Source organism: Spinacia oleracea, chromosome 6 (assembly GCF_020520425.1).
Source record: "Spinacia oleracea cultivar Varoflay chromosome 6, BTI_SOV_V1, whole genome shotgun sequence".
NCBI classification, from domain to species: Eukaryota; Viridiplantae; Streptophyta; class Magnoliopsida; order Caryophyllales; family Amaranthaceae; genus Spinacia; species Spinacia oleracea.
This window is the reverse complement of record NC_079492.1, coordinates 116,122,824-116,135,243: the sequence shown is the minus strand read 5'-3', so window position 1 is coordinate 116,135,243 and position 12,420 is coordinate 116,122,824.

The window sequence follows — 12,420 nt, the reverse complement described above, 5'->3', positions numbered from 1 at the left end:
ACTTAGATCTCAGAATGAGATGTAAGTATAGGTAAGAACACAATCAAATATCAGCAGGAGCTGCATTTGATATGCCTTTATGATCCTATAAATAATGGAGTGAATCAAATTCAAAGGATTCAGTAAAGAGAAAATACTACAAAGTGGCTTCCACCAAGGACAGGTTAGGAAAGTCATATTTTCCATAGACATACTCTCATCAGTACAAAAAATAGGCTAGTTTGATTAGACACTTCATCCAAACTACTCAAAAATCAAAATTTACTTAGACAAAATATTACAGTAATTTAAGAGCAAGAAAGTTACCCTATGTGTGTTGTGCATTATGATATTGCTTTCTCTCGAGAATGTCACTGATTTATGTTATTACCAGGCGTGAAAATAGAAGGCCAACAATTAGGGCTCCAATTACCAGCATCAATAAGACCTCATCGTGTCCATTTCATGAAAGGAATCTAGTGAGAAGAGGACTTAATGTTGCACCCGCTGATCATGTACCATAAATAATAGCAGTAACAATAAGCTACGAGTGCCCAAATCTGTATAAATATCAGTAATTATGAGTGCATATAGTCCATTGACAAACAACCCAACAATCATCATGAGGACAATTTTCATAGTCATAGATTAACCGCCAAACGATACAGGAGCACTGAAGGAATTGCAAGATACATAAAAGTTGATTAAAACCGCCATAGATAAAAAGTTGATTAAAACCGAACCATTAGGTGTATTGAAATAATTAAAACCTAAATATCTGTAGGGGAATACAGTTAAACATACATAACATGTGCGGAACATCCCCAAAGCCAGGAAACATGTATAAAGCGCAGTTTAAGCATACTTACATTTGAAGCGTGTTTTCCCGAGTATAGTATCAACGAACATGAACAAAGAACTCCACTTGTCGTTCCTCTACTTGGTTCACCGACATGTTCAGATCCGTCTTGATAAGCGTAGCTTAGACAATCACTCAAGAGTTTTTGCTTTTTGGGAAGAACACATTCATGGAGGCAAAGAGAGAATTAGGGTTTCTCTTTTCTCCTAGGGTTGTGTGTAACCTGAATTGTGTGCTAGAAAAACATAAGTTTAGGTTATTAAAATAACCTAGATAGTAAGCAAGCCAACCGACCAAGGCCTAAGGCCATTGTCCGGCCAGCAAGCGTACGAGGGGCTTTATGCGCGCACATCAACGTGGGCCGCGTGCCGCGAGCTGCTGCTTGCTTTGTGCCTTGTCCGCGCGCGCCACACAGCAGCGAGGCTTATGGGCCAGCGCTGCATTGCCATGCAAGCTGCGCCCATGGGCCTTGCGCTTGTGCGCTCCGGCTCGTGGGTTGCTTTCGTATTACGATTAACACTACAAGAATTTGTATCTTTAACGACAACCTTGTTAGGTTATGATACATATGACAATTCATAAATCATGCGGAAAAACCATAAAGCCAGGAAAACATATTATTTACACATAATCATTTAGCATAGTTTAGATGCATACACTTTGTTGCGTGCCTTCCCTAGCTGCGCCCGAACCGAACAAGAACAAGTCTTTAGGACTCCAAATTTCGTCCCTCCGTAGATAGTCCACAGCACGTCCGGATCCGCCTTAAGTTTGACCAACTAGAATCGCCCTTAAGGTACTTAGAATTTTCGGCTATTGTAGGCAATTATATGACTGAATTTTTGCTCTCAAAAATCACTTTGAATACTTGAATCGTGTATACAAATAATGACCCTAGGCCCTTATTTATAGAGGTATGGAAAAGGAATTGTAATCCTACTAGGTTGTGGATTTGTTTAATTAGAACTTTATTAGGACTCTAAATAACAAAGAAAATCTAATATGATTAGGATTTTAATCTTCGCACGAATCCTAATAGGATTAGGATTTCCCGCACACGCATCGTACAAGCCGTGCACCCGCGCAGGCCTTGCGGCCCACGACAAGCGCACAACCCATGTGCGGTGCTGCGCGCGCGCGCCCTTGGCTGGGCCTGGCCTTGCGCTGGGCCTGGTCGAGGCGTGCGTTGCTGCGTGCGGCTCGCTGGGCGATGGCCTGGCGTTGTGCTGGGCCTTCGTCTAGCGGGCCTCGTCCGATGCTAATTCGTACAATACGCTTCCGATTAAATTCCCGATTCCGGAATTCATTTCCGATACGAACAACATTTAATATTTACGATTCCGGAATTAATTTCCGTTTTGAACAAATATTTAATATTTCCGTTTCCGGAATTATTTTCCGATTCCGATAATATTTCCGATTCTGACAATATTTCCGTTTCCGGCAATATTTCCGATTCCGGCAATATTTCCATTTCCGATAATATTTTCCGATACGTACCATGTTTTCGTTTCCGGCAACATCTACGACTTGGATAATATTTTATATTTCCGATACGATCCATATTTCCGTTTCCGGTAATATCATCGTTTCCGGAGTATTCATTTCTTGCCTGTGACGATCTCAGCTCCCACTGAAACCAAGATCCGTCGATTCCGAATATCCATAGATGGAGTATTTAATGCCTTTAAATACTTGATCCGTTTACGTACTATTTGTGTGACCCTACGGGTTCAGTCAAGAGTAAGTTGTGGATTAATATCATTAATTCCACTTGAACTGAAGCGGCCTCTAGCTAGGCATTCAGCTCACTTGATCTCACTGAATTATTAACTTGTTAATTAATACTGAACCGCATTTATTAGACTTAACATAGAATGCATACTTGGACCAAGGGCATTATTTCCTTCAGTCTCCCACTTGTCCTTAGGGACAAGTGTGCATTTCCTAATTCCTTTGTCGATCGATGCTTGCTCTTGAACATAAGGTAAGAGTTGTCATTCTTATTATGTCCAGAGGTGTTCCTCGGTTTCAGAGTTCAACTGATCAAATAAACAGATAATCATAGCCTATGATTCATCCGAGCACGGCCATGCATTTCACAGTTTCTAGCTCTCCGAGTGGACTTGTACAACTTTTAAGCATCTCATCCCGATTTATGGGAGGACAATCCCAATCTTGCGATCTTGAGATTAGACTTCGTTTGATAGGTGATTACCTGAGCGTTGCCTTTATAGCCTCCTTTTACGGTGCGACGGTTGGTCATCGTCAAAGCAACCAGTTCTCAAACAAGTAATCTCAAATCACTCAGGTATTGAGGATTTAGTGTCTAATAATTTTAATGAAATTTACTTATGACAGATTTTCATCTCTTACAGTAAAGTTTCATAGGTCTTGTCCGATACTAGTCTTCCCAAAGTAAGTATCTATGCAAATGATTATGACATTGCCATGTCCACATAGTTCAAGAAACAGAACTACTAGTCATCTTGCATTCTAATCGTCTAACGTTTTCTATGCGTCCAATTTTATAGAAAACTCCGACTAGGGACCATTTTCAACCTTTGACATTCAAGTTCACTTGATAGACATTTCTTAGTCACAGGACTGGTCCTGACAGTTTATCTTGAATATATCGTCAAATTGAAGGGACTCATCATTTAATAAACCACAAATTAAATGGAAAAATGAATTCTTTTCATTTATTGTGAATGATTAACCAATAATGTTTTACAAAGATTTAAACTCTAAAACTTTAAAACATTAAACAGGGATATCAAAGCCATTCTCCAATATGCTTGATTCCCATAGCTGCAGTGTGCGAGTTGTGCTTCGCCTGCGGCAGAGGTTTAGTCAATTGATCTGATATGTTGTCATCAGTTCCAATCTTGTTTATCTCGACTTCTTTTCTTTCAACGAACTCTCGTAGAAGGTGAAATCTACGAAGTACATGCTTGACTCTCTGGTGGTGTCTAGGCTCCTTTGCCTGTGCAATAGCTCTGTTATTATCACAATACAGGGCTATTGGTCCTTTAATGGAGGGGACTACACCAAGTTCACCTATGAACTTCCTTAGCCATATAGCTTCCTTTGCTGCTTCATGTGCAGCAATGTACTCCGCTTCAGTTGTAGAATCCGCAATGGTGCTTTGCTTAGCACTTTTCCAGCTTACTACACCTCTGTTGAGGCAGAAGACAAACCCAGACTGTGATTTGAAATCATCTTTGTCGGTTTGGAAACTTGCGTCCGTATAGACTTTAACAATTAATTCATCATCTCCACCATAGACCAGGAAGTCATCTTTGTGCCTTTTCAGGTACTTCAGAATATTCTTGGCAGCAGTCCAATGCGCCTCTCCTTGGTCTGACTGGTATCTTCTGGTAGCACTGAGTGCGTACGCAACATCCGGGCGTGTACATATCATAGCATACATTATTGAACCAATCAATGATGCATATGGAATCCCATTCATTCGTCTACGCTCATCAAGTGTTTTTGGGCACTGAGTCTTGCTTAGAGTTATTCCATGAGACATGGGTAGGTAGCCTCGCTTGGAGTCTGCCATCTTGAACCTATCAAGCACCTTATTGATATAAGTGCTTTGACTAAGTCCAATCATCTTTTTAGATCTATCTCTGTAAATCTTGATGCCCAATATGTACTGTGCTTCTCCTAGATCTTTCATCGAAAAACATTTCCCAAGCCAAATCTTGACAGAGTTCAACATAGGAATGTCATTTCCGATAAGTAATATGTCGTCGACATATAATACTAGGAAATAAATTTTTCTCCCACTGACCTTCTTGTATACACAAGATTCGTCTGCGTTCTTGATGAAACCAAAGTCACTGACTGCTTCATCAAAACGTATATTCCAGCTCCTGGATGCCTGCTTCAATCCGTAGATTGACTTCTTTAGCTTGCATACCTTTTTAGCATTCTTTGGATCCTCAAAAACTTCAGGCTGTGTCATAAACACAGTTTCTGTTAAAACGCCGTTTAAGAAAGCAGTTTTGACATCCATTTGCCATATTTCGTAATCGTATTATGCAGCGATTGCTAACATTATCCGAATAGACTTTAGCATTGCAACTGGTGAAAAGGTTTCATCGTAATCCACGTCGTGGACTTGCCTGTAACCTTTTCCAACCAATCTAGCTTTGAAAACTTCAAGTTTCCCATCCTTGTCCTTTTTCAGTTTGAAAACCCATTTGCTTCCAAAGGCTTGGTAGCCATCTGGCAAATCGACCAAATCCCATACTTGGTTTTCAGACATGGGGTCTAATTCAGATTGCATGGCTTCTTGCCATTGCTTGGAGCTAGGGCTCGTCATAGCTTGTTTGTAAGTCGCAGGTTCATCACTTTCAAGTAATAGAACGTCATAGCTCTCGTTCGTCAAAATACCTAAGTACCTTTCCGGTTGAGATCTATATCTTTGCGATCTACGCGGGGTAACATTTCTAGATTGACCATGATTCTCACCAGATTCTTCTAAAGATCTCTGAGTTTCATCCTGAATGTCATCTTGAGCATTCTCTAGAGTTTGTTGTTCGACTCGAATTTCTTCGAGGTCTACTTTTCTCCCACTTGTCATTTTGGAAATGTGATCTTTCTCCAAAAAGACACCATCTCGAGCAACAAACACCTTGTTCTCAGATGTATTGTAGAAGTAATACCCCTTTGTTTCCTTTGGATAACCCAGAAGGATACATTTGTCAGATTTTGGATGAAGTTTGTCTGAAATTAATCGTTTGACGTATACTTCACATCCCCAAATCTTAAGAAAATACACATTTGGAGGCTTTCCAAACCATAATTCATATGGAGTCTTTTCGACAGCTTTAGACGGAGCTCTATTTATAGTGAGTGCAGCTGTATTTAGTGCATGTCCCCAAAATTCTAATGGAAGTTTGGCCTGACCCATCATTGACCTGACCATGTCTAGCAAGGTTCTGTTCCTCCGTTCCGACACACCGTTCCATTGTGGTGTTCCAGGAGGAGTCAATTCTGATAGAATTCCACATTCTTTCAGATGGTCATCAAATTCATAGCTCAGATGCTCACCGCCTCTGTCAGACCGCAATGCCTTAATCTTCTTGCCTAATTGATTCTCTACTTCACTCTGAAATTCCTTGAATTTGTCAAAGGATTCAGACTTATGCTTCATTAGGTAGACATAACCATATTTACTGAAGTCATCAGTGAAAGTGATAAAGTAGTTGAAACCACCTCTAGCATTTGTACTCATTGGTCCACATACATCTGTATGGATTAAACCCAATAGTTCATTTGCTCTTTCTCCAACTTTAGAGAAAGGTTGCTTTGTCATTTTGCCAAGTAAACATGATTCGCATTTACCATAATCCTCTAAGTCAAATGGTTCTAGAATTCCTTCCTTTTGAAATCTTTCTAAGCGTTTCAAGTTTATATGGCCTAATCGACAATGCCACAGATAGGTGAGATCTGAATCATCCTTTTTGGCCTTTTTGGTATTTATGTTGTATACTTGTTTGTCGTGATCTAATAAATAAAGTCCATTGACTAATCTAGCAGATCCATAAAACATCTCTTTAAAATAAAACGAACAACTATTGTCTTTTATTAAAAAGGAAAATCCCTTAGCATCTAAGCAAGAAACTGAAATGATGTTTTTAGTAAGACTTGGAACATGGAAACACTCTTCCAGTTCCAAAACTAGCCCGGAGGGCAACGACAAATAATAAGTTCCTACAGCTAATGCAGCAATCCGTGCTCCATTTCCCACTCGTAGGTCGACTTCACCCTTGCTTAACTTTCTACTTCTTCTTAGTCCCTGTGGATTGGAACATAAGTGTGAGCCACAACCTGTATCTAATACCCAAGAAGTTGAATTAGCAAGTATACAGTCTATAACGAAAATACCTGAAGATGGAACGACTGTTCCGTTCTTCTGATCTTCCTTTAGCTTTGGACATTCTCTTTTGTAATGGCCTATTCCATCACAATAAAGACAGCTTGATGTGGACTTGTCCTGCTTTGATTTAGCATCGCCCTTAGACTTTCCACTTTTCTTGAACGGTCTCCTTCTAGCCTTGAGTAAATCTTTGGCTTCACAGTCCAGTATTATTTCAGCCTTTCTGACAAGGTGAACAAATTCTGCAACTGTTTCTTCTCTTGGTTCACTTAGGTATAGTTGCTTGAAGCGACCAAACCCACTGTGTAGTGAATTGAGCAAGATAGAGACTGCCATCCTTTCGCTTATTGGTGTTCCTAGTAGACTTAGGCGATCAAAGTATGAACGCATAAGATCCACATGGAACCTTAGTGGGACGCCTACCCTCTGTTTAGTGCGAAGGAGCTGAACATGTGTTTCTTGGACTTCCATCCTATAACACCTGTTGGGAGAACTAACCTTTAGACCAGACATTGATTCAATCAACTAATGGACGTTCAGGTCCCTGTCCTCCGTGCTTCCACGACAGATATCCCTCAGATTCTTGATGAGCGTAAAAGGTTCATAGGCTACAAACCTTCTAGCCTAATCATCAGGGATATTGTTCAGCATGAGACTCATAACCTTTTTGAGATCCGCATCCCAGGCGTAAAATTTCTCAGGGGTCATGTCTCTGGCATAGTAGCTTGGCATGGGATTGGTCAGTACATACTCAAGTCCATTGAGTCTGACTATTTCAACTAGCTTAGCTTCCCATTCAAGAAAATTTGCTAGGTTCAGCTTGACCATAAGCTCAGAACCCATGATGATGTTTTGATTGTTGTTTGCCATTGTTAAAACTACAATTGAAAAGAATAAACAAATAAATAACCATTCACAGTTTCTCTTAATAAACTTAAATTCTAGCATATATGCATAATTCAATGTTCATTAAGCATTTTATTCAAGTTATGTGTTCCGGCAGGTGTGAATAAAATGATTCCAAGATCCTAAAATCATTGAAGAACTAAGCACAGTTTGTCGACTTAATCCTAAAACATCTTAGGTAAGCAAAAGCCTTTTGCTAATAGTCTAGAAACTATTCTTGGTTGATAGGTACGTCTAAGAACTTATTAGGTAAACCTATCGATTTTGCCACGACATAAAAGGACTCCTTACTTATATCGTTGAGTTTCACCAAAACTAACATGTACTCACAATTATTTGTGTACCTTGCCCCTTTAGGACCAATAAGTAACACCTCGCTGAGCGAAAACTATTACTAGATTGATGTAAAGGATATCCAAGCAAGTGTATATTTTGGCATGGCACCTTTTAACTCAATTTTTAAGTTTGGAACTTAAGGCTCTTACTATGTTGGTTAGATTTTAAGTGAACTAAAATCCTTAATCATGCAACATAATCAAGCTTTTGATCTCATGCATTTTAAGACATATTTAAAAGCAATAAATAACTTAAAACATGCATAAGATAAATGTGATCTAGTATGGCCCGACTTCATCTTGAAGCTTTAACATCAAAGTCCGTCTTGAAAATCTCCGTGGGAGGCACCATTTTCTTCAAATAGGATAAGCTATAATTAAAACTAATTACAACTATTTGATGGTACGCAGACCATATTTGAATTGAAAAACAACTTTGGTACTTTAGACCAATTTCATTCAAATTAATGGTACGCAGACCATATTTTCTATCCTATTTGGGCCATACTAGTCACTTCATGACCTGCAAAACAGTACATATACAATATATACCATTCACCCATTCATTATCATAAATGGCCCACATAGCTGGTTAGTAAAACACATTATGCATACATAAACATTTGCAGCAATTAATCAAGGGCACCAATAATCTACAAATTATTCAGTCCTTATTAATTCTAATCAAGTTGTTTTAACCTTAAGGATTTGTAGACCTAATCAAGAGTTTATGACTAAAAAGGGCTCCCACTTAAACCAATAAATTCATATGCTTTACTAATTTTAAACATAAAAATGTATTTCTAGTCTAACCGGAAACATACAAATTTAATTAAAATTTAAAGCTCATATAAATTTATAATTGAATCCAAAAAGTTTAATTTAATTTCAGTCGTATTTAAATTAATTCATGATTTTAATTTTAGTAAAATAATTAGAATAAATAAAATTTATTATAATTACAATATTCAAAATTAAAATCCAAAAAAAAAAATAATTTAAATTATTAATTTTAAAATTAATTAAAATTACGTAAACTGAAAATTTTAAATTAAAATTTCAAAACGATCTAATCGCAACGCAACAATCCCACGCAACGCACGCCCATGGGCCACACGCACACAACCATCGCTGGCCATGTGTGCGCAGCCCATGCCCTGCGTCGCATCGCTGCTGCTCACCATCGCAAGGCATCACGCGAGCTGGTGCTCGCTGCGCGCGCCAGGGCTCGATGCACGCGAGCCATCGCTCGCTGCGCTCGCTTGCCAGCGCTCGATCCATGCGAGCCATCGCTCGCTGCGCGCCTGCCTATCCCGCACGCGAGCTTGCGCTCACCGCACGAGGCAGCAGTATGCGAGCTGGCGCTCGCTACGTGCGAGGCATCGACGCTGTGCGTAGCGCTCGTGGCACGCGAGCTTGCGCTCGCTGCGCGCGAGGCTCTTCATGCTTGCGCGAGGCAGTGCGCGCTGTGGCGCAGCACGCTTGCTGCCCACACGCGACTGCTCGTGCCTTGCTCTCGCCCCTGCCCACACGCCCATTGCTCACAGCCCACGACACAAGGCAGGGCTGCTGCCTTGTGCTCGTGCACCGTGCCCTTGCTCGCTGCATTCGTACCGCATGGGCGACGAGCTCCCCTGCTTGTCGTTGCATGCCCGCACTATACAACACCCCTTAAGGGTAACACGTAGCGTCCATTGCTTTATGCGTGCAAGTTATATGAGCGAGTCGCATAAAAATTAAAAATTTATATTCAAAATTAATGACAAATTAATAAACAATATTAATTTCATAATTTTAGGGCGAAAAATCGAAAATTTATTATTTAATTGATTTCCGATTAACATGGATTCAAGTCTAGGTCATAAAAATTTAAAATTTAACATAAATTTACAATTTTTATGGTGGTTTTTAATCATAGGTATCTAATTAAATTATAACTAATTATGAAAATCAAATTAATTCTAAATTATTCCAATTTTCAACAAATTAATCATAATTACAAATTAGATTGCATAATTAACAAGGCTAGGCATTCAAACTTGTTAAACATATACAGTAGGTCAATCAAAAATTCAAGATTTATCAACAAGAATCGCAAGTATTTAATTTAACATCTTAAATTTACGAAATTTTGCATTCGAAAAACTAAAACCTCCGAAAAGTCATAGTTAGGCTTCGAATTTGAGAATTCTGGGTTCGGCCGAAAAACACTATTTTTGTCAAAATTTTAGAATGCCTTTTACATGCGGAATTGACACAAAAATCACTCGATTTGGATGAGTAACGAAGAAACTGCCGAAAAAATGCGTACGTATAATTAAATAAACGCAATTTGCAATTAATTAACAATTACGAAAATTAATCACCCCCTTTAATTCTTGCTAATTTGTAATATTTAACCATGTACATGCAATTTAGATTATGAAAATAATAAGAGGCTCGTGATACCACTGTTAGGTTATGATACATATGGCAATTCATAAATCATGCGGAAAAACCATAAAGCCAGGAAAACATATTATTTACACATAATCATTTAGCATAGTTTAGATGCATACACTTTGTTGCGTGCCTTCCCTAGCTGCGCCCGAACCGAACAAGAACAAGTCTTTAGGACTCCAAATGTCGTCCCTCCGTAGATAGTCCACAGCACGTCCGGATCCGCCTTAAGTTTGACCAACTAGAATCGCCCTTAAGGTACTTAGAATTTTCGGCTATTGTAGGCAATTATATGACTGAATATTTGCTCTCAAAAATCACTTTGAATACTTGAATTGTGTATACAAATAATGACCCTAGGCCCTTATTTATAGAGGTATGGAAAAGGAATTGTAATCCTACTAGGATGTGGATTTGTTTAATTAGAACTTTATTAGGACTCTAAATAACAAAGCAAATCTAATAGGATTAGGATTTTAATCTTCGCACGAATCCTAATAGGATTAGGATTTCCCGCACACGCATCGTACAAGCCGTGCACCCGCGTAGGCCTTGCGGCCCACGACAAGCGCACAGCCCATGTGCGGTGCTGCGCGCGCGCGCGCCCTTGGCTGGGCCTGGCCTTGCGCTGGGCCTGGTCGCGGCGTGCGTTGCTGCGTGCGGCTCGCTGGGCGATGGCCTGGCTTTGTGCTGGGCCTTCGTCTAGCGGACCTCGTCCGATGCTAATTCGTACGATACGCTTCCGATTAAATTCCCGATTCCGGAGTTCATTTCCGATACGAACAACATTTAATATTTCCGATTCCGGAATTAATTTCCGTTTCGAACAAATATTTAATATTTCCGTTTCCGGAATTATTTTCCGATTCCGATAATATTTCCGATTCTGACAATATTTCCGTTTCCGGCAATATTTCCGATTCCGGCAATATTTCCATTTCCGATAATATTTTCCGATACGTACCATGTTTCCGTTTCCGGCAACATCTACGACTTGGATAATATTTATATTTCCGATACGATCCATATTTCCGTTTCCGGAAATATCATCGTTTCCGGAGTATTCATTTCTTGCCTGTGACGATCTCAGCTCCCACTGCAACCAAGATCCGTCGATTCCGAATATCCATAGATGGAGTATTTAATGCCATTAAATACTTGATCCGTTTACGTACTATTTGTGTGACCCTACGGGTTCAGTCAAGAGTAAGCTGTGGATTAATATCATTAATTCCACTTGAACTGAAGCGGCCTCTAGCTAGGCATTCAGCTCACTTGATCTCACTGAATTATTAACTTGTTAATTAATACTGAACCGCATTTATTAGACATAACATAGAATGCATACTTGGACCAAGGGCATTATTTCCTTCAAACCTTATTATGACGGGTCAAAAATTCCGTCGTAAAAGGCTTTTGCGACGGGGCTAACAACCAAACAAAGACGGGAACTGTTAGGTTACGATACATATGACAATTTATAAATCATGAGGAAAAACCATAAAGCCAGGAAAACATATTATTTACACATAATCATTTAGCATAGTTTAGATGCATACACTTTGTTGCGTGCCTTCCCTAGCTGCGCCCGAACCGAACAAGAACAAGTCTTTAGGACTCCAAATGTCGTCCCTCCGTAGATAGTCCACAGCACGTCCGGATCCGCCTTAAGTTTGACCAACTAGAATCGCCCTTAAGGTACTTAGAATTTTCGGCTATTGTAGGCAATTATATGACTGAATTTTTGCTCTCTAAAATCACTTTGAATACTTGAATCGTATATACAAATAATGACCCTCGGCCCTTATTTATAGAGGTATGGAAAAGGAATTGTAATCCTACTAGGATGTGGATTTGTTTAATTAGAACTTTATTAGGACTCTAAATAACAAAGCAAATCTAATAGGATTAGGATTTTAAAATTCGAACGAATCCTAATAGGATTAGGATTTCCCGCACACGCATCGTACAAGCCGTGCACCCGCGCAGGCCTTGCGGCCCACGACAAG